Here is a 22,625-nt window from a genome sequence, read left to right as displayed (position 1 = left end):
TGGAGAGTGCGGTTCGTTTTTCTTTGCTCTCCTCGTCTTCTCGCTAAGCCTTAGTTTCGGTTCTTTCTCTAACATTTTGTTTGTTTAATTTAAAATTTACTAATTCGCGCAGTTTATTTTTCGTTTTTCGTGCCCTCCTGGGTTTTCTTCTGAAATCCAGGATGGATATTTTAAAGCGCTCCGTTTTTGTGGAGTGTGAAGTTAAAGAAGTTTCGAAGCAGGAAATATTGACGGCATGTATTTTGGATTACGGGCCTAATTCGGTTTCGTCGGTTGTTGCTACGGACGGTGGCTATTACGTCACCTTCTTTCGCCAGGATGACGCCGATCTTTGTCTGGATGCTGATCTTCAGGTGGGCGACAAGCGTTTTGATGTGTCTGGGATTGCGAGGAAGACAGTCATTGTTAATATCTTTGGCTTACCAGAATTTGTGAGTGATGAGGCTGTTAAAGAAAAATTGGAGAGCTTATTATGCGAGATTAAAGGGGAAATACTTTGGCGTAAAAATGACGAAGGTGTTTATTTTGGTCTCCGGTCGGTCAAGGTTCGTCTTGCCGAATGCGTTAGTTCCTTACCGTACGGCTTAAAAATAAAGGACGTTCTTGGTCGGGAGACTTTTTACCGAGTTCGTCATAACTCCCAGAGTAAAGTTTGTAATGGGTGTCTTTCATCCAGCCACCTCTACAAGGAATGCCCATCTTTTATTTGTTTTCGATGTAAGAAGCAGGGCCATATGGCTCGGGTCTGCCCCACTCGGTCTACGATCATTGAGTCGAGGGAGACTGACGATGAAGCCAGTTCCGGAATTCTCGGTAATTATCGCTCTAACGATCATAATGTTCAGGATGTACATATGCCTAATGATACCGGTGCCGCCAAGGGTGGTGACGACGTGGAGAAAAATGAAGTAGCTCTTAGCGTGAAGGACTCGGGTAAACGAGTCCTGCCTTTTACTAGTGGGTCGGACGCTGAAAAACGACAACCTCCACCTAAGAAGTCGAATGTAGTTTCCAAGGATCCGAAGACTCATTCTTCGGACACTCCCGCATCGAAGTCGCTTCCCAGTGTTGTTACCCCCATCCCCACCTCGCATCATGCCGCTAAGAATCGTAACAGTTAACGTCAACGGTCTTCGGAACCTTGACAAGATGAGGGAACTTCTTGTTTTTATAGGCGCGTACGACGTGGTTTTCCTACAGGAGACCCATTGGACGAATGAGCACGTAGGAGTTTTTCGGGACATTTTTCGTGGGCGTGTTTTTTGGGATAATGATCCAGTTACCACTTTTTGTGGCGTAGCGACATGTTTCCGTGCCGGCCTTGACATTATTCCTTCGCGGGTTTTTCGTAGTGGTTGCGGGCGTTTTTTATCTGTCTCCGCGCTCGTTGACGATTTACCTTTGGATTTTGCGAATATCTACGCGCCGAATGACGCATCGGCGCGAGCAGCTTTTTTGTCTACTGCGAAATTATGGTGCTCTATTTTACCTCGTCCGATTATTGCGGGCGATTTTAACGATGTTTTAAGCTATAATCTCGATCGCCGCCCTGCTTCGAAGGCCCGCCCTGTTTGTCAGCCTTCGTCACTTAAATTGTGGTCTGTGGGACTGGATCTTCATGATCCCTGGCGGGCGTGTCACCAAGATCACTTTGATTACACGCGTTCGGGTTTCGTGTACGGGAACTTTGTACTGTCACGTATTGATTATATATTTACCCGCCCTACGGATGCCCATAATTGTTCACGATGTCTCATTTCACCCATCTCTTTTTCCGATCATAAAGCCGTGTCTCTTGTTTTTGATCCTAGTGGTGTTCAACGCGGGCCTGGGGTTTGGGCATTTAATTCTACTTTACTGGAAGAGGATCGCTTTCGCAACGGCATCCAGCGTATTGTTAATCGGAGTCGCGACACTATAGAGTACCGCGAGAACATATTTAGCTGGTACGAGAACCTTAAAGTCACTATCAAGGACTACGCTATCTTCTATGGTAAAGTTCGCGCTCAGAAGTTACGGAATTCGCGGTCTGCTCTGATAGAGCGGATTTCGGGTCTCGTGGCGCGTTTCGCCAATGATCCGAGCTGCCTGTCGGAATTGTTAGTAGCGAAGCAGTTGCTTGCGGATTTCGATGCTGGGGTAATTCGGGGCCAGGTTCTTCGCGCGAAGGCAGATTTTCAAGAATTGGGAGAGAGACCTACGCGTTATTTTTTTGCGTTTGGAGACCCACCGCCAGGGCATTAAGTCAATTGGTCGTTTGGTTTCTAGCTCTGGTGAGGTGTTACGTGACGGGGTTCTTATCCGTAACGAAATATTCGAGTTTTACAATGCCCTTTATACCAACGAGCCTATCTGCGAGGAACAGTGTCGCCGTTTTACTGACCTAGTCCGTAACCGTGTTGATGCCGTTGATAGCTCTGCCCTTGAGCAACCGGTTGCTTGGGGGGAAATCGAACACGCCTTGGGTTCTATGAAGAACAATAAGAGTCCGGGTCTTGACGGTTTAACGGTGGAGTTTTGGCGCTTTTTTCTCCCTCTAATCAAAAACGAATATCTCGGTATGGTTCAAACTATCCGCGACCATGGGCACATTCCTCCCAGTATGAAAGTTGGTCTCATAGTTCTTGTGCCGAAAGCTGGTGACTTGTCGCTTTTAAAAAATTGGCGTCCTATTACATTGTTAAACACGGACTATAAAATTTTATCCAAGGTTTTCGCGCTTCGGCTCGCTCGACTGTTACCAAATATTACGTCACCGACTCAGACGGGAGCGGATCGCGGTCGGGACATTTCTTTCACTACAAGGACTTTGTCGGATGTAACGGAGCTTCTGCGGATTCGTGGGGAAGGTGGTATTCTCGTACAGTTGGACCTCTTGAAAGCTTTCGATCGGGTGTCTTGGCCGTTTTTATTCGCATTATTAGCCTCGATGGGGTTTGGCCCTTTCTTCTGCCGGTGGATTCAAGCTTTTATCGCGGGTTCCAAGGCCTGTGTCAAAATCAACGGTCATTTAACTCCTCTGTTCTCGTTGGGTCGCTCGGTTCGTCAAGGTTGCCCTCTCAGCCCATTGCTGTATATATTAGCTTCGGAACCATTGTTTAGCGCGGTGAATCGCCACGACACAATACCGGCACTCCGTCTCTCTGCTCATTCGCTTTTGCCGAAACTCTTTCAACATATGGATGACACTACTATCGTATCTACATCTGAGACTGCTATCCCTCCGATATGCGAAATTCTTTCGGATTTTGGTCAGGCTTCGGGTGCTAAATTAAACCCAGCGAAGTGTCAAGCGAAATGGCTTGGTCTTTATCACGGTCGGGATCTTCTCGTCTCGCGTGGTATAACTATCTCAAGTGCGCCTTTGAAGATTCTCGGCATTTGGATTAACTATGACTATGCCAATTTACCTCAACTTCAGTGGGAAGAGCGGTACAGAAAGTTTTGTCGCGTCTTGCGTTCTTGGAAGGGTCGTCCTCTATCTATCATTGGGAAAGTCTTAGTGGTTAACGTTTTGGCTGCGTCTACGCTTTGGCATATCTAAAAGCGGTCGACATTTCTCGGTTTTGGCTCAGCCAATTTCAAGCCGCCATTTTATCATTTATTTGGGGAACCGGTCCTCACCTTGTCGCGTATAACACTCTCGTTCGGCCAACGTTTTTTGGGGTTTCGGCCTCGTGGATATCCCCACAAAAGTCAAAGCTTTTCGCGTTCGCGAAATCCTTACTCTGTTTGAAGACGCTACTTCGGATTACTATCGGGACCTTTATTCAGCGATCCTTGACCACTATGGGGGCGATTTGCAACTTGGCATTCAAGTCTTCCGATTAACTATTGACTCGCGTCGTGCTGCCGGTCTTCCCGATCAGTACGTTTCAATGCTTCGCGCTTGGGATGATTATTCTCATCTCAGCGGATGGATTTTTCCCCCTCTCTCGGACTTTTTGGACGAACCACTCTTCCTGAATCCGCGATTGAGCTTGTCGCGATTCGGTCGTCTCGAATGTCAATACTTTTCTCGTGCTGGTTTCCGGACCATTCGTGATTTGTGTTACGAGTACGTTCCAGGATTTTTACCACAGCAAGCGATCATCGATGCTACCGAGGATTCGATAATCAGAATGTCGCAGTCCAAAACGATGGACCTCTATAAAGAACTTATCGCTGCTATTCCTCCTGCCTGGGCAACCAATATTGCGCGGGGTGTGAAGCAACCGCGCCGTTTTCCTGTCGCGCCTAATTTCGGGTTATCGGTTGTAAATGACAATGGTGAAACGATCAAATTCGCTCTTTCGGTCAAGTTTATTTACGATACTTTCGCGACCGGTTTATCTACTGAGTCCAGCGGCGAGGAGCGTTGGCGTCGCTTTTTCGGTGGCCCTCTATGCCGTGTTCGTTGGAAATTCGTCCGTTCCAACTTTTTGGGCCCTTCCCTTTCTGCCATGAATCTTCGACTGATCCATCAGGGATTTCCAGTAAAGTCACGTTTAGTGCACGGTCTCGTGGTCCCGGACTCTCGATATCCCTTTTGTCAAACCGGCTCCGAAACTGTAGAACATCTTTTCGTGGAGTGTCCCGTGGTGTCGCAATGGTGGACTTGGTTGTTCTGTGCCGTCTTGGACCTTTCCCGGGACTTATTCGGTGGTCCTACAAAAACTCGAAACTCTTTTATAATTTTTGGCGAGATAACTACTGATTTAAAAAAACCTGTTATTTTTTGGAAAGTTGTAAATTTATTAAGTGCAATTTTTAAACGAGAAATTTGGATGTATCGTTGTCAATGTTCCTTTAATGAAACCGTATTTCAGGAGGTCATATTTCTAAAAAAAGTCCGCGCAATATTAAAACGAGAATGTCGGAATAAGCAAAGAAAACTAAATATGGATATTCCGTCTGACGTTATCATGAATAATCTATTAAATATAGTTTTTCGGTAATTGCAATATTTATCATTATCAATGTCGAAATTATTTATAATTTAACAATAGAGACAATTCCTCTTTTATTTTCGTACTCGCTATGATCACATAAAATTGTTATATTTGTATTGTATTGTTTTAGACATGTGAATAAAGATTTTATAAAATAAAAAAAAAGCGTCTGACTTCGAATCAGAAGATTGCAGGTTCGAGTCCTGCCGCGGAGAGCTTCATAATGAATTCCCTAGGTTGTTTAGCTTACATTTTTTATACAATGTCTGATAACGTCATAACACCGTCCACGTGGCCTAATGGATAAGGCGTCTGACTTCGAATCCGAAGATTGCAGGTTCGAGTCCTGCCGCGGACGAGCTTCATAGTTAATTCCCTAGGTTGTTTAGCTTATATTTTTTATACAATGTCTGATTACGTCATAACACCGTCCACGTGGCCTAATGGATAAGGCGTCTGACTTCGAATCTAAAGATTGCAGGTTCGAGTACTGCCGCGGACGAGCTTCATATAATTACCCTAGATTGTTGAGCTTACATTTTTCAACAATGTCTGATTACGTCAAAACACCGTCCACGTGGCCCAATGGATAAGGCGTCTGATTTCGAATCAGAAGATTGCAGGTTCGAGTCTTGCCGCGGACCAGCTTCATAATGATTTCCCTAGATTGTTTAGCTTACATTTTTTATACAATGTCTGATTACATAATAACACCGTCCACGTGGCCTAATGGATAAGGCGTCGGACTTCGAATCAGAAGATTGCAGATTCGAGTCCTGCCGCGGACCAGCTTCATAATGATTTCCCTAGATTGTTTAGCTTACATTTTTTATACAATGTCTGATTACATAATAACACCGTCCACGTGGCCTAATGGAAAAGGCGTCTGACTTCGGATCAGAAGATTGCAGGTTCGAGTCCTGCCTCGGACGAGCTTCATAATGATTTCCCTAGATTGATAAGCTTTCATTTTTTCAACAATGTCTGTTTAAGTCATAACACCGTCCACTTGGCCTAATGGATAAGGCGTCTGACTTCGAATCAGAAGATTGCAGGTTCGAGTCCTGCCGCGGACCAGCCTCATAATGATTTCCCTAGATTGTTTAGCTTACATTTTTTATACAATGGCTGATTACGTCATAACACCGTCCACGTGGCCTAATGGATAAGGCGTCTGACTTCGAATCAGAAGATTGCAGGTTCGAGTCCTGCCGCGGACGAGCTTCATAATGACTTCCCTAGATTGATTAGCTTACATTTTTTATACAATGTCTGATTACGTCATAACCCCGTCCACTTAGCATAATTGATAAGGCGTCGGACTTCGAATCAGAAGATTGCAGATTCGAGTCCTGCCGCGGACCAGCTTCATAATGATTTCCCTAGATTGTTAAAATTACATTTTTTATACAATGTCTGATTACGTCATAACACCGTCCACGTGGCCTAATGGAAAAGGCGTCTGACTTCGGATCAGAAGATTGCAGGTTCGAGTCCTGCCTCGGACGAGCTTCATAATGATTTCCCTAGATTGATTAGCTTTCATTTTTTCAACAATGTCTGTTTACGTCATAACACCGTCCACTTGGCCTAATGGATAAGGCGTCTGACTTCGAATCAGAAGATTGCAGGTTCGAGTCCTGCCGCGGACGAGATTCAGTATGATTTCTCTAGATTGTTTAGCTTACATTTTTTATACAATGTCTGATTACGTCATATCACCGTCCACGTGGCGTAATGGATAAGGCGTCTGACTTCGAATCAGAAAATTGCAGGTTCGAGTCCTGCCGCGGACCAGCTTCATAATGATTTTCCTAGATTGTTTAGCTTACATTTTTTATACAATGTCTGATTACGTCATAACACCGTTAACGTGGCCTTATGGATAAGGCGTCTGACTTCGAATCAGAAGATTGCAGGTTCGAGTCCTGCCGCGGATGAGCTTCATAGTGAATTCCCTAGGTTGTTTAGCTTACATTTTTTATACAATGTCTGATTACATCAAAACACCGTCCACGTGGCCTAATGGATAAGGCGTCTGACTTCGAATCAGAAGATTGCAGTTTCGAGTCCCGCCGCGGACGTGCTTCATATTGAATTCCCTAGGTTGTTTAGCTTACATTTTTTATACAATGTCTGCTTACGTCATAACACCGTCCACGTGGCCTAATGGATAAGGCGTCTGACTTCGAATCAGAAGATTGCAGGTTCGAGTCCTGCCGCGGACGAGCTTCATAGTGAATTCCCTAGGTTGTTTAGCTTACATTTTTTATACAATGTCTGCTTACGTCATAACACCGTCCACGTGGCCTAATGGATAAGGCGTCTGACTTCGAATCAGAAGATTGCAGGTTCGAGTCCTGCCGCGGACGAGCTTCATAGTGAATTCCCTAGGTTGTTTAGCTTACATTTTTTATACAATGTCTGATTACGTCATAACACCGTCCACGTGGCCTAATGGATAAGGCGTCTGACTTCGAATCAGAAGATTGCAGGTTCGAGTCTTCCCGCGAACGAGCTTCATAATAAATTCCCTAGGTTGTTTAGCTTACATTTTTTATACAATGTCTGATTAAGTCATCACACCGTCCACGTGGCCTAATGGATAAGGCGTCTGACTTTGAATCAGAAGATTGCAGGTTCAAGTCCTGTCGCGGACGAGCTTGATAATGATTTCCCTAGATTGTTTAGCTTACATTTTTTATTCAATGTCTGATTGCATCATAACACCGTCCACGTGGCCTAATGGATAAGGCGTCTGATTTCGTATCAGAAGATTGCAGGTTCGAGTCCTGTCGCGGACGAGCTTGATAATGATTTCCCTAGATTGTTTAGCTTACATTTTTTATACAATGTCTGATTACGTCAGAACACCGTCCACGTGGCCTAATGGATAAGGCGTCTGACTTCGAATCAGGAGATTGCAGGTTCGAGTCCTGCCGCGGACGAGCTTCATAATGAATTCCCTAGGTTGTCTAGCTTACATTTTTTATACAATGTCTGATTACGTCATAACACCGTCCACGTGGCCTAATGGATATGGCGTCTGACTTCGAATCAGGAGATTGCAGGTTCGAGTCCTGCCGCGGACGAGCTTCATAACGATTTCCCTAGATTGATAAACTTTCATTTTTTCAACAATGTCTGATTGCATCATAACACTGTCCACGTGGCCTAATGGATAAGGCGTCTGACTTCGAATCAGAAGATTGCAGGTTCGAGTCCTGTCGCGGACGAGTTCGATAATGATTTCCCTAGATTGTTTAGCTTACATTTTTTATACAATGTCTGATTACGTCACAACACGGTCCACGTGGCCTAATGGATAAGGCGTCTGACTTCGAATCAGAAGATTGCAGGTTCGAGTCCTGCCGCGGACGAGCTTCTTAATGAATTCCCTAGGTTGTTTAGCTTACATTTTTTATACAATGTCTGATTACGTCATAACACCGTCAACTTGGCCTAATGGATAAGGCGTCTGACTTCGAATCAGAAGATTGCAGGTTCGAGTCCTGCCGCGGACGAGCTTCATAATGAATTCCCTAGGTTGTTTAGCTTACATTTTTTATACAATGTCTGATTACGTCATAACACCGTCCACGTGGCCTAATGGATAAGGCGTCTGACTTCGAATCAGAAGATTGCAGGTTCTAGTCCTGCCTCGGACGAGCTTCATAGTGAATTCCCTAGGTTGTTTAGCTTACATTTTTTATACAATGTCTGATTACGTCATAACACCGTCTGCGTGGCCTAATGGATAAGGCGTCTGACTTCGAATCAGAAGATTGCAGTTTCGAGTCCCGCCGCGGACGTGCTTCATATTGAATTCCCTAGGTTGTTTAGCTTACATTTTTTAAACAATGTCTGCTTACGTCATAACACCGTCCACGTGGCCTAAAGGATAAGTCGTCTGACTTCGAATCAGAAGATTGCAGTTTCGATTCCTGCCGCGGACGAGCTTCATAGTGAATTCCCTAGGTTGTTTAGCTTACACTTTTTATACAATGTCTGATTACGTCATAACACCGTCCACGTGGCCTTATGGATAAGGCGTCTGACTTCGAATCAGAAGATTGCAGGTTCGAGTCCTGCCGCGGACGAGCTTCATAGTGAATTCCCTAGGTTGTTTAGCTTACATTTTTTATACAATGTCTGATTACATCAAAACACCGTCCACGTGGCCTAATGGATAAGGCGTCTGACTTCGAATCAGAAGATTGCAGGTTCGAGTCTTCCCGCGAACGAGCTTCATAATGAATTCCCTAGGTTGTTTAGCTTACATTTTTTATACAATGTCTGATTAAGTCATAACACCGTCCACGTGGCCTAATGGATAAGGCGTCTGACTTTGAATCAGAAGATTGCAGGTTCAAGTCCTGTCGCGGACGAGCTTGATAATGATTTCCCTAGATTGTTTAGCTTACATTTTTTATACAATGTCTGATTGCATCATAACACCGTCCACGTGGCATAATGGATAAGGCGTCGGATTTCGTATCAGAAGATTGCAGGTTCGAGTCCTGTCGCGGACGAGCTTGATAATGATTTCCCTAGATTTGTTAGCTTACATTTTTTATACAATGTCTGATTACGTCATAACACCGTCCACGTGGCCTAATGGATAAGGCGTCTGACTTCGAATCAGAAGATTGCAGGTTCGAGTCCTGCCGCGGACGAGCTTCGTAATGAATTCCCTAGGTTGTTTAGCTTACATTTTTTATACAATGTCTGATTGCGTCATAACACCGTGCACGTGGCCTAATGGATAAGGCGTCTGACTTCGAATCAGAAGATTGCAGGTTCGAGTCCTGCCGCGGATGAGCTTCATAGTGAATTCCCTAGGTTGTTTAGCTTACATTTTTTATACAATGTCTGATTAAGTCATAACACCGTCCACGTGGCCTAATGGATAAGGCGTCTGACTTTGAATCAGAAGATTGCAGGTTCAAGTCCTGTCGCGGACGAGCTTGATAATGATTTCCCTAGATTGTTTAGCTTACATTTTTTATACAATGTCTGATTGCATCATAACACCGTCCACGTGGCCTAATGGATAAGGCGTCTGATTTCGTATCAGAAGATTGCAGGTTCGAGTCCTGTCGCGGACGAGTTCGATAATGATTTCCCTAGATTGTTTAGCTTACATTTTTTATACAATGTCTGATAACGTCACAACACGGTCCACGTGGCCTAAAGGATAAGGCGTCTGACTTCGAATCAGAAGATTGCAGGTTCGAGTCCTGCCGCGGACGAGCTTCTTAATGAATTCCCTAGGTTGTTTAGCTTACATTTTTTATACAATGTCTGATTACGTCATAACACCGTCCACTAGGCCTAATGGATAAGGCGTCTGACTTCGAATCAGAAGATTGCAGGTTCGAGTCCTGCCGCGGACGAGCTTCATAATGAATTCCCTAGGTTGTTTAGCTTACATTTTTTATACAATGTCTGATTACGTCATAACACCGTCCACGTGGCCTAATGGATAAGGCGTCTGACTTCGAATCAGAAGATTGCAGGTTCTAGTCCTGCCTCGGACGAGCTTCATAGTGAATTCCCTAGGTTGTTTAGCTTACATTTTTTATACAATGTCTGATTACGTCATAACACCGTCTGCGTGGCCTAATGGATAAGGCGTCTGACTTCGAATCAGAAGATTGCAGTTTCGAGTCCCGCCGCGGACGTGCTTCATATTGAATTCCCTAGGTTGTTTAGCTTACATTTTTTATACAATGTCTGATTACGTCATAACACCGTCTGCGTGGCCTAATGGATAAGGCGTCTGACTTCGAATCAGAAGATTGCAGTTTCGAGTCCCGCCGCGGACGTGCTTCATATTGAATTCCCTAGGTTGTTTAGCTTACATTTTTTATACAATGTCTGCTTACGTCATAACACCGTCCACGTGGCCTAAAGGATAAGGCGTCTGACTTCGAATCAGAAGATTGCAGGTTCGAGTCCTGCCGCGGACGAGCTTCATAGTGAATTCCCTAGGTTGTTTAGCTTACATTTTTTATACAATGTCTGATTACGTCATAACACCGTCCACGTGGCCTTATGGATAAGGCGTCTGATTTCGTATCAGAAGATTGCAGGTTCGAGTCCTGTCGCGGACGAGCTTGATAATGATTTCCCTAGGTTGTTTAGCTTACATTTTTTATACAATGTCTGATTACGTCATAACACCGTCCACGTGGCCTAATGGATATGGCGTCTGACTTCGAATCAGAAGATTGCAGGTTCGAGTCCTGCCGTGGACGAGCTTCATAACGATTTCCCTAGATTGATTAGCTTTCATTTTTTCAACAATGTCTGATTGCATCATAACACTGTCCACGTGGCCTAATGGATAAGGCGTCTGACTTCGAATCAGAAGATTGCAGGTTCGAGTCCTGTCGCGGACGAGTTCGATAATGATTTCCCTAGATTGTTTAGCTTACATTTTTTATACAATGTCTGATTACGTCACAACACGGTCCACGTGGCCTAATGGATAAGGCGTCTGACTTCGAATCAGAAGATTGCAGGTTCGAGTCCTGCCGCGGACGAGCTTCTTAATGAATTCCCTAGGTTGTTTAGCTTACATTTTTTATACAATGTCTGATTACGTCATAACACCGTCCACTTGGCCTAATGGATAAGGCGTCTGACTTCGAATCAGAAGATTGCAGGTTCGAGTCCTGCCGCGGACGAGCTTCATAATGAATTCCCTAGGTTGTTTAGCTTACATTTTTTATACAATGTCTGCTTACGTCATAACACCGTCCACGTGGCCTAAAGGATAAGGCGTCTGACTTCGAATCAGAAGATTGCAGGTTCGAGTCCTGCCGCGGACGAGCTTCATAGTGAATTCCCTAGGTTGTTTAGCTTACATTTTTTATACAATGTCTGATTACGTCATAACACCGTCCACGTGGCCTTATGGATAAGGCGTCTGACTTCGAATCAGAAGATTGCAGGTTCGAGTCCTGCCGCGGACGAGCTTCATAGTGAATTCCCTAGGTTGTTTAGCTTACATTTTTTATACAATGTCTGATTACATCAAAACACCGTCCACGTGGCCTAATGGATAAGGCGTCTGACTTCGAATCAGAAGATTGCAGGTTCGAGTCTTCCCGCGAACGAGCTTCATAATGAATTCCCTAGGTTGTTTAGCTTACATTTTTTATACAATGTCTGATTAAGTCATAACACCGTCCACGTGGCCTAATGGATAAGGCGTCTGACTTTGAATCAGAAGATTGCAGGTTCAAGTCCTGTCGCGAACGAGCTTGATAATGATTTCCCTAGATTGTTTAGCTTACATTTTTTATACAATGTCTGATTGCATCATAACACCGTCCACGTGGCCTAATGGATAAGGCGTCTGATTTCGTATCAGAAGATTGCAGGTTCGAGTCCTGTCGCGGACGAGCTTGATAATGATTTCCCTAGATTGTTTAGCTTACATTTTTTATACAATGTCTGATTACGTCTTAACACCGTCCACGTGGCCTAATGGATAAGGCGTCTGACTTCGAATCAGAAGATTGCAGGTTCGAGTCCTGCCGCGGAAGAGCTTCATAATGAATTCCCTAGGTTGTTTAGCTTACATTTTTTATACAATGTCTGATTGCGTCATAACACCGTGCACGTGGCCTAATGGATAAGGCGTCTGACTTCAAATCAGAAGATTGCAGGGTCGAGTCCTGCCGCGGACGAGCTTCATAATGATTACCCTAGATTGATTAGCTTACATTTTTTATACAATGTCTGATTGGATCATAACACCGTCCACGTGGCCTAATGAATAAGGCGTCTGATTTCGAATCAGAAGATTGCAGGTTCGAGTCCTGCCGCGGACGAGCTTCATAATGAATTCCCTAGGTTGTTTAGCATACATTTTTTATACAATGTCTGATTGCGTCATAACACCGTCCACGTGGCCTAATGGATAAGGCGTCTGACTTCGAATCAGAAGATTGCAGGTTCGAGTCCTGCCACGGACGAGCTTCATAATGAATTCCCTAGGTTGTTTAGCTTACATTTTTTATACAATGTCTGATTGCGTCATAACACCGTCCACGTGGCCTAATGGATAAGGCGTCTGACTTCGAATCAGAAGATTGCAGGTTCGAGTCCTGCCGCGGTCGAGCTTCATAATGATTTCCCTAGATTGATTAGCTTACATTTTTTATACAATGTCTGATTGCGTCATAACAACGTCCACGTGGCCTAATGGATAAGGCGTCTGACTTCGAATCAGAAGAGTGCAGGTTCGAGTCCTGCCACGGACGAGCTTCATTATGAATTCCCTAGGTTGTTTAGCTTACATTTTTTATACAATGTCTGATTGCATCATAACGCCGTCCACGTGGCCTAATGGATAAGGCGTCTGATTTCAAATCAGAAGATTGCAGGTTCGAGTCCTGCCGCGGACGAGCTTCATAATGAATTCCCTAGGTTGTTTAGCTTACATTTTTTATACAATGTCTGATTGCATCATAACGCCGTCCACGTGGCCTAATGGATAAGGCGTCTGATTTCGAATCAGAAGATTGCAGGTTCGAGTCCTGCCGCGGACGAGCTTCATAATGAATTCCCTAGGTTGTTTAGCATACATTTTTTATACAATGTCTGATTGCGACATAACACCGTCCACGTGGCCTAATGGATAAGACGTCTGACTTCGAATCAGAAGATTGCAGGTTCGAGTCCTGCCACGGACGAGTTTCATAATGAATTCCCTAGGTTGTTTAGCTTACATTTTTTATACAATGTCTGATTGCGTCATAACACCGTCCACGTGGCCTAATGGATAAGGCGTCTGACTTCGAATCAGAAGATTGCAGGTTCGAGTCCTGCCGCGGACGAGCTTCATAATGATTTCCCTAGATTGATTAGCTTACATTTTTTATACAATGTCTGATTGCGTCATAACAACGTCCACGTGGCCTAATGGATAAGGCGTCTGACTTCTAATCAGAAGAGTGCAGGTTCGAGGCCTGCCGCGGACGAGTTTCATAATGAATTCCCTAGGTTGTTTAGCTTACGTTTTTTATACAATGTCTGATTACGTCAGAACACCGTCCACGTGGCCTAATGGATAAGGCGTCTGACTTCGAATCAGAAGATTGCAGGTTCGAGTCCTGCCGCGGACGAGCTTCATAATGAGTTCCCTAGGTTGTTTAACTTACATTTTTTATACAATGTCTGATTGCGTCATAACACCGTCCACGTGGCCTAATGGATAAGGCGTCTGACTTCGAATCAGAAGATTGCAGGTTCGAGTCCTGCCGCGGACGAGCTTCATAATGATTTCCCTAGATTGATTAGCTTACATTTTTTATACAATGTCTGATTGCGTCATAACAACGTCCACGTGGCCTAATGGATAAGGCGTCTGACTTCTAATCAGAAGAGTGCAGGTTCGAGGCCTGCCGCGGACGAGTTTCATAATGAATTCCCTAGGTTGTTTAGCTTACGTTTTTTATACAATGTCTGATTACGTCAGAACACCGTCCACGTGGCCTAATGGATAAGGCGTCTGACTTCGAATCAGAAGATTGCAGGTTCGAGTCCTGCCGCGGACGAGCTTCATAATGAGTTCCCTAGGTTGTTTAGCTTACATTTTTTATACAATGTCTGATTGCATCATAACACCGACCACGTGGCCTAATGGATAAGGCGTCTGACTTTCATACACGCGTTGTGTTTTTTTTTTTAATGATATAATTAAAAAAAAAAAAAAAGCCTTTGACTTCGAATCAGGAGATTGCATGTTCGAGTCCTGCCGCGGACGAGCTTCATAATGAATTCCCTAGGTTGTTTAGCTTACATTTTTTATACAATGTCTGATTACGTCATAAAACCGTCCACGTGGCCTAATGGATAAGGCGTATGACTTCGAATCAGAAGATTGCAGGTTCGAGTCCTGTCGCGGACGAGTTCGATAATGATTTCCCTAGATTGTTTAGCTTACATTTTTTATACAATGTCTGATTACGTCACAACACGGTCCACGTGGCCTAATGGATAAGGCGTCTGACTTCGAATCGGAAGATTGCAGGTTCGAGTCCTGCCGCGGACGAGCTTCTTAATGAATTCCCTAGGTTGTTTAGCTTACATTTTTTATACAATGTCTGATTACGTCATAACACCGTCCACGTGGCCTAATGGATAAGGCGTCTGACTTCGAATCAGAAGATTGCAGGTTCGAGTCCTGCCGCGGACGAGCTTCATAGTGAATTCCCTAGGTTGTTTAGCTTACATTTTTTATACAATGTTGATTACGTCATAACACCGTCCACGTGGCCTAATGGATAAGGCGTCTGACTTCGAATCAGAAGATTGCAGGTTCGAGTCCTGCCGCGGACGAGCTTCATAATGAATTCCCTAGGTTGTTTAGCTTACATTTTTTATACAATGTTGATTACGTCATAACACCGTCCACGTGGCCTAATGGATAAGGCGTCTGACTTCGAATCAGAAGATTGCAGGTTCGAGTCCTGTCGCGGACGAGCTTGATAATGATTTCCCTAGATTGTTAAGCTTACATTTTTTATACAATGTCTGATTACGTCATAACACCGTCCACGTGGCTTAATGGATAAGGCGTCTGACTTCGAATCAGAAGATTGCAGGTTCGAGTCCTGCCGCGGACGAGCTTCGTAATGAATTCCCTAGGTTGTTTAGCTTACATTTTTTATACAATGTCTGATTGCGTCATAACACCGTCCATGTGGCCTAATGGATAAGGCGTCTGACTTCGAATCAGAAGATTGCAGGTTCGAGTCCTGCCGCGGACGAGCTTCATTATGATTTCCCTAGATTGATTAGCTTACATTTTTTATACAATGTCTGATTGCATCATAACACCGTCCACGTGGCCTAATGGATAAGGCGTCTGACTTCGTATCAGAAGATTGCAGGTTCGAATCCTGTCGCGGACGAGCTTGATAATGATTTCCCTAGATTGTTTAGCTTACATTTTTTATACAATGTCTGATTACGTCATAACACCGTCCACGTGGCCTAATGGATAAGGCGTCTAACTTCGAATCAGAAGATTGCAGGTTCGAGTCCTGCCGCGGACGAGCTTCATAATGAATTCCCTAGGTTGTTTAGCTTACATTTTTTATACAATGTCTGATTGCGTCATAACACCGTGCACGTGGCCTAATGGATAAGGCGTCTGACTTCGAATCAGAAGATTGCAGGTTCGAGTCCTGCCGCGGACGAGCTTCATAATGATTTCCCTAGATTGATTAGCTTACATTTTTTATACAATGTCTGATTGCATCATAACACCGTCCACGTGGCCTAATGGATAAGGCGTCTGATTTCGAATCAGAAGATTGCAGGTTCGAGTCCTGCCGCGGACGAGCTTCATAATGAATTCCCTAGGTTGTTTAGCATACATTTTTTATACAATGTCTGATTGCGTCATAACACCGTCCACGTGGCCTAATGGATAAGGCGTCTGACTTCGAATCAGAAGATTGCAGGTTCGAGTCCTGCCACGGACGAGCTTCATAATGAATTCCCTAGGTTGTTTAGCTTACATTTTTTATACAATGTCTGATTGCGTCATAACACCGTCCACGTGGCCTAATGGATAAGGCGTCTGACTACGAATCAGAAGATTGCAGGTTCGAGTCCTGCCGCGGACGAGCTTCATAATGATTTCCCTAGATTGATTAGCTTACATTTTTTATACAATGTCTGATTGCGTCATAACACCGTCCACGTGGCCTAATGGATAAGGCGTCTGACTTCGAATCAGAAGATTGCAGGTTCGAGTCCTGCCGCGGACGAGCTTCATAATGATTTCCCTAGATTGATTAGCTTTCATTTTTTCAACAATGCCTGGTTACGTCATAACACCGTCCACGTGGCCTAATGGATAAGGCGTCTGACTTCAAATCAGAAGATTGCAGGTTCGACTCCTGCCGCGGACGAGCTTCATAATGAATTCCCTAGGTTGTTTAGCTTACATTTTTTATACAATGTCTGATTACGTCATAACACCGTCCACGTGGCCTAATGGATAAGGCGTCTGACTTCGAATCAGAAGATTGCAGGTTCGAGTCCTTCCGCGGACGAGCTTCATAATGAATTCCCTAGGTTGTTTAGCTTACATTTTTTATACAATGTCTGATTGCGTCATAACACCGTCCACGTGGCCTAATGGATAAGGCGTCTGACTTCGAATCAGAAGATTGCAGGTTCGAGTCCTTCCGCGGACGAGCTTCATAATGAATTCCCTAGGTTGTTTAGCTTACATTTTTTATACAATGTCTGATTGCGTCATAACACCGTCCACGTGGCCTAATGGATAAGGCGTCTGACTTCGAATCAGAAGATTGCAGGTTCGAGTCCTGCCGCGGACGAGCTTCATAATGAATTACCTAGGTTGTTTAGCTTACATTTTTTATACAATGTCTGATTGCGTCATAACACCGACCACGTGGCCTAATGGATAAGGCGTCTGACTTTCATACACGCGTTGTGTATTTTTTTAATGATATAATTAAAAAAAAAAAAAAAAGCCTTTGACTTCGAATCAGGAGATTGCATGTTCGAGTCCTGCCGCGGACGAGCTTCATAATGAATTCCCTAGGTTGTTTAGCTTACATTTTTTATACAATGTCTGATTACGTCATAAAACCGTCCACGTGGCCTAATGGATAAGGCGTATGACTTCGAATCAGAAGATTGCAGGTTCGAGTCCTGTCGCGGACGAGTTCGATAATGATTTCCCTAGATTGTTTAGCTTACATTTTTTATACAATGTCTGATTACGTCACAACACGGTCCACGTGGCCTAATGGATAAGGCGTCTGACTTCGAATCGGAAGATTGCAGGTTCGAGTCCTGCCGCGGACGAGCTTCTTAATGAATTCCCTAGGTTGTTTAGCTTACATTTTTTATACAATGTCTGATTACGTCATAACACCGTCCACGTGGCCTAATGGATAAGGCGTCTGACTTCGAATCAGAAGATTGCAGGTTCGAGTCCTGCCGCGGACGAGCTTCATAATGAATTCCCTAGGTTGTTTAGCTTACATTTTTTATACAATGTTGATTACGTCATAACACCGTCCACGTGGCCTAATGGATAAGGCGTCTGACTTCGAATCAGAAGATTGCAGGTTCGAGTCCTGTCGCGGACGAGCTTGATAATGATTTCCCTAGATTGTTAAGCTTACATTTTTTATACAATGTCTGATTACGTCATAACACCGTCCACGTGGCTTAATGGATAAGGCGTCTGACTTCGAATCAGAAGATTGCAGGTTCGAGTCCTGCCGCGGACGAGCTTCGTAATGAATTCTCTAGGTTGTTTAGCTTACATTTTTTATACAATGTCTGATTGCGTCATAACACCGTCCAAGTGGCCTAATGGATAAGGCGTCTGACTTCGAATCAGAAGATTGCAGGTTCGAGTCCTGCCGCGGACGAGCTTCATAATGATTTCCCTAGATTGATTAGCTTACATTTTTTATACAATGTCTGATTGCATCATAACACCGTCCACGTGGCCTAATGGATAAGGCGTCTGACTTCGTATCAGAAGATTGCAGGTTCGAATCCTGTCGCGGACGAGCTTGATAATGATTTCCCTAGATTGTTTAGCTTACATTTTTTATACAATGTCTGATTACGTCATAACACCGTCCACGTGGCCTAATGGATAAGGCGTCTTACTTCGAATCAGAAGATTGCAGGTTCGAGTCCTGCCGCGGACGAGCTTCATAATGAATTCCCTAGGTTGTTTAGCTTACATTTTTTATACAATGTCTGATTGCGTCATAACACCGTGCACGTGGCCTAATGGATAAGGCGTCTGACTTCGAATCAGAAGATTGCAGGTTCGAGTCCTGCCGCGGACGAGCTTCATAATGATTTCCCTAGATTGATTAGCTTACATTTTTTATACAATGTCTGATTGCATCATAACACCGTCCACGTGGCCTAATGGATAAGGCGTCTGATTTCGAATCAGAAGATTGCAGGTTCGAGTCCTGCCGCGGACGAGCTTCATAATGAATTCCCTAGGTTGTTTAGCATACATTTTTTATACAATGTCTGATTGCGTCATAACACCGTCCACGTGGCCTAATGGATAAGGCGTCTGACTTCGAATCAGAAGATTGCAGGTTCGAGTCCTGCCACGGACGAGCTTCATAATGAATTCCCTAGGTTGTTTAGCTTACATTTTTTATACAATGTCTGATTGCGTCATAACACCGTCCACGTGGCCTAATGGATAAGGCGTCTGACTACGAATCAGAAGATTGCAGGTTCGAGTCCTGCCGCGGACGAGCTTCATAATGATTTCCCTAGATTGATTAGCTTACATTTTTTATACAATGTCTGATTGCGTCATAACACCGTCCACGTGGCCTAATGGATAAGGCGTCTGACTTCGAATCAGAAGATTGCAGGTTCGAGTCCTGCCGCGGACGAGCTTCATAATGATTTCCCTAGATTGATTAGCTTTCATTTTTTCAACAATGCCTGGTTACGTCATAACACCGTCCACGTGGCCTAATGGATAAGGCGTCTGACTTCAAATCAGAAGATTGCAGGTTCGACTCCTGCCGCGGACGAGCTTCATAATGAATTCCCTAGGTTGTTTAGCTTACATTTTTTATACAATGTCTGATTACGTCATAACACCGTCCACGTGGCCTAATGGATAAGGCGTCTGACTTCGAATCAGAAGATTGCAGGTTCGAGTCCTTCCGCGGACGAGCTTCATAATGAATTCCCTAGGTTGTTTAGCTTACATTTTTTATACAATGTCTGATTGCGTCATAACACCGTCCACGTGGCCTAATGGATAAGGCGTCTGACTTCGAATCAGAAGATTGCAGGTTCGAGTCCTTCCGCGGACGAGCTTCATAATGAATTCCCTAGGTTGTTTAGCTTACATTTTTTATACAATGTCTGATTGCGTCATAACACCGTCCACGTGGCCTAATGGATAAGGCGTCTGACTTCGAATCAGAAGATTGCAGGTTCGAGTCCTGCCGCGGACGAGCTTCATAATGAATTACCTAGGTTGTTTAGCTTACATTTTTTATACAATGTCTGATTGCGTCATAACACCGTCCACGTGGCCTAATGGATAAGGCATCTGACTACGAATCAGAAGATTGCAGGTTCGAGTCCTGCCGCGGACGAGCTTCATAATGATTTCCCTAGATTGATTAGCTTACATTTTTTATACAATGTCTGATTGCATCATAACACCGTCCACGTGGCCTAATGGATAAGGCGTCTGACTTCGAATCAGAAGATTGCAGGTTCGAGTCCTGCCGCGGACGAGCTTCATAATGATTTCCCTAGATTGATTAGCTTACATTTTTTATACAATGTCTGATTGCATCATAACACCGTCCACGTGGCCTAATGGATAAGGCGTCTGACTTCGTATCAGAAGATTGCAGGTTCGAGTCCTGTCGCGGACGAGCTTGATAATGATTTCCCTAGATTGTTTAGTTTACATTTTTTATACAATGTCTGATTACGTCATAACACCGTCCACGTGGCCTAATGGATAAGGCATCTGACTTCGAATCAGAAGATTGCAGGTTCGAGTCCTGCCGCGGACGAGCTTCATAATGAATTCCCTAGGTTGTTTAGCTTACATTTTTTATACAATGTCTGATTGCGTCATAACACCGTGCACGTGTCCTAATGGATAAGGCGTCTGACTTCGAATCAGAAAATTGCAGGTTCGAGTCCTGCCGCGGACGAGCTTCATAATGATTTCCCTAGATTGATTAGCTTACATTTTTTATACAATGTCTGATTGCATCATAACACCGTCCACGTGGCCTAATGGATAAGGCGTCTGACTTCGAATCAGAAGATTGCAGGTTCGAGTCCTGCCGTGGACGAGCTTCATAATGAATTCCCTAGGTTGTTTAGCATACATTTTTTATACAATGTCTGATTGCGTCATAACACCGTCCACGTGGCCTAATGGATAAGGCGTCTGACTTCGAATCAGAAGATTGTAGGTTCGAGTCCTGCCACGGACGAGCTTCATAATGAATTCCCTAGGTTGTTTAGCTTACATTTTTTATACAATGTCTGATTGCGTCATAACACCGTCCACGTGGCCTAATGGATAAGGCGTCTGACTTCGAATCAGAAGATTGCAGGTTCGAGTCCTGCCGCGGACGAGCTTCATAATGATTTCCCTAGATTGATTAGCTTACATTTTTTATACAATGTCTGATTGCGTCATAACACCGTCCACGTGGCCTAATGGATAAGGCGTCTGACTTAAAAATTTTAAAAATGCTAGAAACCACTGTAATAACATTACAAGAAACGCCAGGAATAACTATTTTCGCACCAAATTGGACGCCGATAAGGGAAATATTAAAGATGTTTGGAAAACGGTAAATAACCTATTAAATCGCAAGAAAAATCATAAAAAAATTATAGATATAGATTCTACCGTTCTTAATGACTTCTTTAATTCTCGAACCCCTGCTGAGTCAAATATAGATAATAACGACAACTCTTTCAAAAATATAAAAAAACGTACCAAATTCCCTGTTTCTCTCAAATGTTTCTGATAAAGAAGTTGAACAGCTAATTCACAACCTGCGTACAGATTCTTCGCCCGGATTTGACGATATCTCTCCTAAAATCTTAAAACTCGCGGCTGAACATATTAAAATTCCGTTGGCGTACTTAATTAATCTATCCTTTAAACTTGGGCTTTATCCGAATACCCTAAAGCAGACTATAATAGTACCTATATACAAGCACGGAGATAAAACCCTACCTAATAGTTACCGTCCAATCGCTTTGCTTTCTGCTCTTGCAAAAATATTTGACAACGATTTCTACTCGCGTCTTAATAGCTTCTGTACAAAATATAAAATTATAAATGACAAACAATTTGGCTTTAGAGCAAATAGTAATGTTGAGGTAGCGCTTAACTGTGTCTATCAAAAAATAATTAACAATTTTGATCAAGGTAACTATGTAATAGGTGCTTTCCTAGACCTAAAGAAAGCTTTTGACTTTGTCAACCACAAACGTCTACTACGAAAACTATTTTTAATGGGTGTTAGGGGCTCCAGCAATGACTGGATAGCATCGTACCTCTCTAATCGCAAATGTAGAACTAGAATAAACGAGGAGCTCTCCAGTGAAACCACGATTAAGTGTGGCGTACCGCAGGGATCGGTCTTGTCCCCAATACTTTTCAATTTATATTTGAATGACCTGCTAACAAAAGATATGGAACAAGACTTTATTCTCTATGCTGACGACACCTTGGGTCTGATGGCAGGAAAAAACTTAAATACAATTATTGAAAAGCTTAACTTAAAACTTGATTATATATATAGATGGCTAAAAATAAATGACCTTGAGCTCAACATTGATAAATCGGTTTATATGATTTTTTTCAACAATAATAAGAATACTAACTGTGAAAAAAAAATAATGATTAACAATATAGAGCTTGCAAGGGTTCCCTCGTATAAATACCTAGGTGTTATTTTCGATGAAAATTTAACTTGGAACCATCATGTCTCAAAATTGGCAAAAGATATATCGTATAATATTTATTGTATAACTAAGAACAGATCTGCTTTGACAGACAATATTTGTAAACAACTGTATTACGCCCTCATTTACTCTCGTATTTCCTTTTGTATTTCAATTTGGGGCAATACT

General features: G+C 43.5%; 61 non-coding genes across 61 annotated transcripts; all 61 read left to right on the top strand.

Moving 5' to 3' along the window:
- The first annotated feature begins 5,790 nt into the window (after positions 1-5,790).
- On the top strand, positions 5,791-5,863 carry TRNAR-UCG (transfer RNA arginine (anticodon UCG)). The gene has a single exon. It is a non-coding gene; the product is annotated as a tRNA-Arg (tRNA).
- A 215-nt stretch (positions 5,864-6,078) lies between these two features.
- TRNAR-UCG (transfer RNA arginine (anticodon UCG)) lies at positions 6,079-6,151 on the top strand. The gene has a single exon. It is a non-coding gene; the product is annotated as a tRNA-Arg (tRNA).
- Positions 6,152-6,366: 215 nt separating this feature from the next.
- Positions 6,367-6,439, top strand: TRNAR-UCG (transfer RNA arginine (anticodon UCG)). Its single transcript has one exon. It is a non-coding gene; the product is annotated as a tRNA-Arg (tRNA).
- Positions 6,440-7,086: 647 nt separating this feature from the next.
- TRNAR-UCG (transfer RNA arginine (anticodon UCG)) lies at positions 7,087-7,159 on the top strand. The gene has a single exon. It is a non-coding gene; the product is annotated as a tRNA-Arg (tRNA).
- A 71-nt stretch (positions 7,160-7,230) lies between these two features.
- On the top strand, positions 7,231-7,303 carry TRNAR-UCG (transfer RNA arginine (anticodon UCG)). Its single transcript has one exon. It is a non-coding gene; the product is annotated as a tRNA-Arg (tRNA).
- A 215-nt stretch (positions 7,304-7,518) lies between these two features.
- On the top strand, positions 7,519-7,591 carry TRNAQ-UUG (transfer RNA glutamine (anticodon UUG)). Its single transcript has one exon. It is a non-coding gene; the product is annotated as a tRNA-Gln (tRNA).
- Positions 7,592-7,806: 215 nt separating this feature from the next.
- On the top strand, positions 7,807-7,879 carry TRNAR-UCG (transfer RNA arginine (anticodon UCG)). Its single transcript has one exon. It is a non-coding gene; the product is annotated as a tRNA-Arg (tRNA).
- Positions 7,880-7,950: 71 nt separating this feature from the next.
- Positions 7,951-8,023, top strand: TRNAR-UCG (transfer RNA arginine (anticodon UCG)). Its single transcript has one exon. It is a non-coding gene; the product is annotated as a tRNA-Arg (tRNA).
- A 71-nt stretch (positions 8,024-8,094) lies between these two features.
- Positions 8,095-8,167, top strand: TRNAR-UCG (transfer RNA arginine (anticodon UCG)). Its single transcript has one exon. It is a non-coding gene; the product is annotated as a tRNA-Arg (tRNA).
- Positions 8,168-8,238: 71 nt separating this feature from the next.
- On the top strand, positions 8,239-8,311 carry TRNAR-UCG (transfer RNA arginine (anticodon UCG)). The gene has a single exon. It is a non-coding gene; the product is annotated as a tRNA-Arg (tRNA).
- A 935-nt stretch (positions 8,312-9,246) lies between these two features.
- TRNAQ-UUG (transfer RNA glutamine (anticodon UUG)) lies at positions 9,247-9,319 on the top strand. The gene has a single exon. It is a non-coding gene; the product is annotated as a tRNA-Gln (tRNA).
- A 215-nt stretch (positions 9,320-9,534) lies between these two features.
- TRNAR-UCG (transfer RNA arginine (anticodon UCG)) lies at positions 9,535-9,607 on the top strand. Its single transcript has one exon. It is a non-coding gene; the product is annotated as a tRNA-Arg (tRNA).
- A 215-nt stretch (positions 9,608-9,822) lies between these two features.
- TRNAQ-UUG (transfer RNA glutamine (anticodon UUG)) lies at positions 9,823-9,895 on the top strand. The gene has a single exon. It is a non-coding gene; the product is annotated as a tRNA-Gln (tRNA).
- A 215-nt stretch (positions 9,896-10,110) lies between these two features.
- Positions 10,111-10,183, top strand: TRNAR-UCG (transfer RNA arginine (anticodon UCG)). The gene has a single exon. It is a non-coding gene; the product is annotated as a tRNA-Arg (tRNA).
- Positions 10,184-10,830: 647 nt separating this feature from the next.
- On the top strand, positions 10,831-10,903 carry TRNAR-UCG (transfer RNA arginine (anticodon UCG)). Its single transcript has one exon. It is a non-coding gene; the product is annotated as a tRNA-Arg (tRNA).
- Positions 10,904-11,118: 215 nt separating this feature from the next.
- Positions 11,119-11,191, top strand: TRNAR-UCG (transfer RNA arginine (anticodon UCG)). The gene has a single exon. It is a non-coding gene; the product is annotated as a tRNA-Arg (tRNA).
- Positions 11,192-11,262: 71 nt separating this feature from the next.
- On the top strand, positions 11,263-11,335 carry TRNAR-UCG (transfer RNA arginine (anticodon UCG)). The gene has a single exon. It is a non-coding gene; the product is annotated as a tRNA-Arg (tRNA).
- Positions 11,336-11,406: 71 nt separating this feature from the next.
- On the top strand, positions 11,407-11,479 carry TRNAR-UCG (transfer RNA arginine (anticodon UCG)). Its single transcript has one exon. It is a non-coding gene; the product is annotated as a tRNA-Arg (tRNA).
- A 215-nt stretch (positions 11,480-11,694) lies between these two features.
- Positions 11,695-11,767, top strand: TRNAR-UCG (transfer RNA arginine (anticodon UCG)). Its single transcript has one exon. It is a non-coding gene; the product is annotated as a tRNA-Arg (tRNA).
- A 359-nt stretch (positions 11,768-12,126) lies between these two features.
- On the top strand, positions 12,127-12,199 carry TRNAQ-UUG (transfer RNA glutamine (anticodon UUG)). The gene has a single exon. It is a non-coding gene; the product is annotated as a tRNA-Gln (tRNA).
- Positions 12,200-12,414: 215 nt separating this feature from the next.
- On the top strand, positions 12,415-12,487 carry TRNAR-UCG (transfer RNA arginine (anticodon UCG)). The gene has a single exon. It is a non-coding gene; the product is annotated as a tRNA-Arg (tRNA).
- Positions 12,488-12,702: 215 nt separating this feature from the next.
- On the top strand, positions 12,703-12,775 carry TRNAR-UCG (transfer RNA arginine (anticodon UCG)). Its single transcript has one exon. It is a non-coding gene; the product is annotated as a tRNA-Arg (tRNA).
- A 71-nt stretch (positions 12,776-12,846) lies between these two features.
- Positions 12,847-12,919, top strand: TRNAR-UCG (transfer RNA arginine (anticodon UCG)). The gene has a single exon. It is a non-coding gene; the product is annotated as a tRNA-Arg (tRNA).
- A 71-nt stretch (positions 12,920-12,990) lies between these two features.
- Positions 12,991-13,063, top strand: TRNAR-UCG (transfer RNA arginine (anticodon UCG)). The gene has a single exon. It is a non-coding gene; the product is annotated as a tRNA-Arg (tRNA).
- Positions 13,064-13,134: 71 nt separating this feature from the next.
- Positions 13,135-13,207, top strand: TRNAR-UCG (transfer RNA arginine (anticodon UCG)). The gene has a single exon. It is a non-coding gene; the product is annotated as a tRNA-Arg (tRNA).
- A 215-nt stretch (positions 13,208-13,422) lies between these two features.
- On the top strand, positions 13,423-13,495 carry TRNAR-UCG (transfer RNA arginine (anticodon UCG)). Its single transcript has one exon. It is a non-coding gene; the product is annotated as a tRNA-Arg (tRNA).
- Positions 13,496-13,710: 215 nt separating this feature from the next.
- Positions 13,711-13,783, top strand: TRNAR-UCG (transfer RNA arginine (anticodon UCG)). Its single transcript has one exon. It is a non-coding gene; the product is annotated as a tRNA-Arg (tRNA).
- Positions 13,784-13,854: 71 nt separating this feature from the next.
- TRNAR-UCU (transfer RNA arginine (anticodon UCU)) lies at positions 13,855-13,927 on the top strand. The gene has a single exon. It is a non-coding gene; the product is annotated as a tRNA-Arg (tRNA).
- A 71-nt stretch (positions 13,928-13,998) lies between these two features.
- Positions 13,999-14,071, top strand: TRNAR-UCG (transfer RNA arginine (anticodon UCG)). The gene has a single exon. It is a non-coding gene; the product is annotated as a tRNA-Arg (tRNA).
- A 71-nt stretch (positions 14,072-14,142) lies between these two features.
- On the top strand, positions 14,143-14,215 carry TRNAR-UCG (transfer RNA arginine (anticodon UCG)). The gene has a single exon. It is a non-coding gene; the product is annotated as a tRNA-Arg (tRNA).
- Positions 14,216-14,286: 71 nt separating this feature from the next.
- TRNAR-UCU (transfer RNA arginine (anticodon UCU)) lies at positions 14,287-14,359 on the top strand. Its single transcript has one exon. It is a non-coding gene; the product is annotated as a tRNA-Arg (tRNA).
- Positions 14,360-14,430: 71 nt separating this feature from the next.
- TRNAR-UCG (transfer RNA arginine (anticodon UCG)) lies at positions 14,431-14,503 on the top strand. The gene has a single exon. It is a non-coding gene; the product is annotated as a tRNA-Arg (tRNA).
- Positions 14,504-14,927: 424 nt separating this feature from the next.
- On the top strand, positions 14,928-15,000 carry TRNAR-UCG (transfer RNA arginine (anticodon UCG)). The gene has a single exon. It is a non-coding gene; the product is annotated as a tRNA-Arg (tRNA).
- Positions 15,001-15,071: 71 nt separating this feature from the next.
- TRNAR-UCG (transfer RNA arginine (anticodon UCG)) lies at positions 15,072-15,144 on the top strand. Its single transcript has one exon. It is a non-coding gene; the product is annotated as a tRNA-Arg (tRNA).
- Positions 15,145-15,214: 70 nt separating this feature from the next.
- On the top strand, positions 15,215-15,287 carry TRNAR-UCG (transfer RNA arginine (anticodon UCG)). Its single transcript has one exon. It is a non-coding gene; the product is annotated as a tRNA-Arg (tRNA).
- Positions 15,288-15,357: 70 nt separating this feature from the next.
- On the top strand, positions 15,358-15,430 carry TRNAR-UCG (transfer RNA arginine (anticodon UCG)). The gene has a single exon. It is a non-coding gene; the product is annotated as a tRNA-Arg (tRNA).
- A 71-nt stretch (positions 15,431-15,501) lies between these two features.
- Positions 15,502-15,574, top strand: TRNAR-UCG (transfer RNA arginine (anticodon UCG)). Its single transcript has one exon. It is a non-coding gene; the product is annotated as a tRNA-Arg (tRNA).
- A 71-nt stretch (positions 15,575-15,645) lies between these two features.
- Positions 15,646-15,718, top strand: TRNAR-UCG (transfer RNA arginine (anticodon UCG)). Its single transcript has one exon. It is a non-coding gene; the product is annotated as a tRNA-Arg (tRNA).
- A 215-nt stretch (positions 15,719-15,933) lies between these two features.
- On the top strand, positions 15,934-16,006 carry TRNAR-UCG (transfer RNA arginine (anticodon UCG)). Its single transcript has one exon. It is a non-coding gene; the product is annotated as a tRNA-Arg (tRNA).
- A 71-nt stretch (positions 16,007-16,077) lies between these two features.
- On the top strand, positions 16,078-16,150 carry TRNAR-UCG (transfer RNA arginine (anticodon UCG)). The gene has a single exon. It is a non-coding gene; the product is annotated as a tRNA-Arg (tRNA).
- Positions 16,151-16,221: 71 nt separating this feature from the next.
- TRNAR-UCG (transfer RNA arginine (anticodon UCG)) lies at positions 16,222-16,294 on the top strand. The gene has a single exon. It is a non-coding gene; the product is annotated as a tRNA-Arg (tRNA).
- Positions 16,295-16,365: 71 nt separating this feature from the next.
- On the top strand, positions 16,366-16,438 carry TRNAR-UCG (transfer RNA arginine (anticodon UCG)). Its single transcript has one exon. It is a non-coding gene; the product is annotated as a tRNA-Arg (tRNA).
- A 71-nt stretch (positions 16,439-16,509) lies between these two features.
- On the top strand, positions 16,510-16,582 carry TRNAR-ACG (transfer RNA arginine (anticodon ACG)). The gene has a single exon. It is a non-coding gene; the product is annotated as a tRNA-Arg (tRNA).
- Positions 16,583-16,653: 71 nt separating this feature from the next.
- On the top strand, positions 16,654-16,726 carry TRNAR-UCG (transfer RNA arginine (anticodon UCG)). Its single transcript has one exon. It is a non-coding gene; the product is annotated as a tRNA-Arg (tRNA).
- Positions 16,727-17,229: 503 nt separating this feature from the next.
- On the top strand, positions 17,230-17,302 carry TRNAR-UCG (transfer RNA arginine (anticodon UCG)). The gene has a single exon. It is a non-coding gene; the product is annotated as a tRNA-Arg (tRNA).
- Positions 17,303-17,725: 423 nt separating this feature from the next.
- TRNAR-UCG (transfer RNA arginine (anticodon UCG)) lies at positions 17,726-17,798 on the top strand. Its single transcript has one exon. It is a non-coding gene; the product is annotated as a tRNA-Arg (tRNA).
- Positions 17,799-17,869: 71 nt separating this feature from the next.
- TRNAR-UCG (transfer RNA arginine (anticodon UCG)) lies at positions 17,870-17,942 on the top strand. The gene has a single exon. It is a non-coding gene; the product is annotated as a tRNA-Arg (tRNA).
- Positions 17,943-18,012: 70 nt separating this feature from the next.
- Positions 18,013-18,085, top strand: TRNAR-UCG (transfer RNA arginine (anticodon UCG)). Its single transcript has one exon. It is a non-coding gene; the product is annotated as a tRNA-Arg (tRNA).
- A 71-nt stretch (positions 18,086-18,156) lies between these two features.
- Positions 18,157-18,229, top strand: TRNAR-UCG (transfer RNA arginine (anticodon UCG)). Its single transcript has one exon. It is a non-coding gene; the product is annotated as a tRNA-Arg (tRNA).
- Positions 18,230-18,300: 71 nt separating this feature from the next.
- On the top strand, positions 18,301-18,373 carry TRNAR-UCG (transfer RNA arginine (anticodon UCG)). Its single transcript has one exon. It is a non-coding gene; the product is annotated as a tRNA-Arg (tRNA).
- Positions 18,374-18,732: 359 nt separating this feature from the next.
- TRNAR-UCG (transfer RNA arginine (anticodon UCG)) lies at positions 18,733-18,805 on the top strand. The gene has a single exon. It is a non-coding gene; the product is annotated as a tRNA-Arg (tRNA).
- A 71-nt stretch (positions 18,806-18,876) lies between these two features.
- Positions 18,877-18,949, top strand: TRNAR-UCG (transfer RNA arginine (anticodon UCG)). Its single transcript has one exon. It is a non-coding gene; the product is annotated as a tRNA-Arg (tRNA).
- Positions 18,950-19,020: 71 nt separating this feature from the next.
- TRNAR-UCG (transfer RNA arginine (anticodon UCG)) lies at positions 19,021-19,093 on the top strand. Its single transcript has one exon. It is a non-coding gene; the product is annotated as a tRNA-Arg (tRNA).
- A 71-nt stretch (positions 19,094-19,164) lies between these two features.
- Positions 19,165-19,237, top strand: TRNAR-ACG (transfer RNA arginine (anticodon ACG)). The gene has a single exon. It is a non-coding gene; the product is annotated as a tRNA-Arg (tRNA).
- A 71-nt stretch (positions 19,238-19,308) lies between these two features.
- Positions 19,309-19,381, top strand: TRNAR-UCG (transfer RNA arginine (anticodon UCG)). Its single transcript has one exon. It is a non-coding gene; the product is annotated as a tRNA-Arg (tRNA).
- Positions 19,382-19,884: 503 nt separating this feature from the next.
- Positions 19,885-19,957, top strand: TRNAR-UCG (transfer RNA arginine (anticodon UCG)). The gene has a single exon. It is a non-coding gene; the product is annotated as a tRNA-Arg (tRNA).
- Positions 19,958-20,028: 71 nt separating this feature from the next.
- Positions 20,029-20,101, top strand: TRNAR-ACG (transfer RNA arginine (anticodon ACG)). The gene has a single exon. It is a non-coding gene; the product is annotated as a tRNA-Arg (tRNA).
- A 71-nt stretch (positions 20,102-20,172) lies between these two features.
- Positions 20,173-20,245, top strand: TRNAR-UCG (transfer RNA arginine (anticodon UCG)). The gene has a single exon. It is a non-coding gene; the product is annotated as a tRNA-Arg (tRNA).
- Positions 20,246-20,460: 215 nt separating this feature from the next.
- TRNAR-UCG (transfer RNA arginine (anticodon UCG)) lies at positions 20,461-20,533 on the top strand. Its single transcript has one exon. It is a non-coding gene; the product is annotated as a tRNA-Arg (tRNA).
- A 215-nt stretch (positions 20,534-20,748) lies between these two features.
- On the top strand, positions 20,749-20,821 carry TRNAR-UCG (transfer RNA arginine (anticodon UCG)). The gene has a single exon. It is a non-coding gene; the product is annotated as a tRNA-Arg (tRNA).
- Positions 20,822-21,036: 215 nt separating this feature from the next.
- On the top strand, positions 21,037-21,109 carry TRNAR-UCG (transfer RNA arginine (anticodon UCG)). Its single transcript has one exon. It is a non-coding gene; the product is annotated as a tRNA-Arg (tRNA).
- The last annotated feature ends 1,516 nt before the right edge of the window (positions 21,110-22,625 follow it).

The sequence above is a fragment of the Leiobunum rupestre genome, chromosome 9, assembly GCF_980474605.1.
Source record: "Leiobunum rupestre chromosome 9, qqLeiRupe1.1.hap1, whole genome shotgun sequence".
Taxonomy (NCBI): Eukaryota; Metazoa; Arthropoda; class Arachnida; order Opiliones; family Sclerosomatidae; genus Leiobunum; species Leiobunum rupestre.
Note: the sequence above shows the minus strand (reverse complement) of the source record. Positions and strands in the feature narration are given on the sequence as shown.